We start from the raw sequence: 639 nt of genomic DNA, 5'->3' as shown, positions 1-639 counted from the left end.
GTCCCAGTATGTTATTAAATATTTTGATAATGAAATGCCAATGGCTACTGAGTGTTCACTGTTGGCCACCCTGAACCCTTGGGTGTGCCAGGCAAGCTCTTGGCATCTCTGTCTGCCCTCTGACCCTGCCCATCAGCCCCTGTGCTGATGTCTGCTGCCAGCTGCTCCTGTGCTCGTTGGGGATCATGTGGGCTGTCGGCACAGCATCCCAGGACCTCGGGGTGGCGTGCTGGGTGCTCACAACTGGGGTGTTCACAGCAGGCGTGCCTGGAGGAGGCAGTTCAGTCAGTTCAGTTGCGCAGTCGTGTCCGACTCTGTGACCACATGGACTGCAGCACGCCAGGCTTCCCTGTCCATCACCAACTCCCGGAGCTTGCTCAAACTCATGTCCATTGAGTCAGTGATGCCATCCAACCATCTCATCCTCTGTCATCCCCTTCTCTTCCCACCTTCAATCTTTTCCAGCATCAGGGTCTTTTCCAATGAGTCAGCTCTTAGCATCAGGTGGCCACAGTATCGGAACTTCAGCTTCAGCATCAGTCCTTCCAATGAATATTCAGGACTGATTTCCTTTAGGATGGGCTGGTTTGATCTCCTTGCAGTCCAAGGGACTCTCAAGAATCTTCTCCAACACCAGTT

Source organism: Moschus berezovskii, chromosome 25, assembly GCF_049115385.1.
Source record: "Moschus berezovskii isolate FMDL1 chromosome 25, NW_MosBer_1.0, whole genome shotgun sequence".
Taxonomy (NCBI): domain Eukaryota; kingdom Metazoa; phylum Chordata; class Mammalia; order Artiodactyla; family Moschidae; genus Moschus; species Moschus berezovskii.
The sequence above is the reverse complement of the archived record's forward strand: the minus strand, read 5'-3'. Positions refer to the sequence as shown.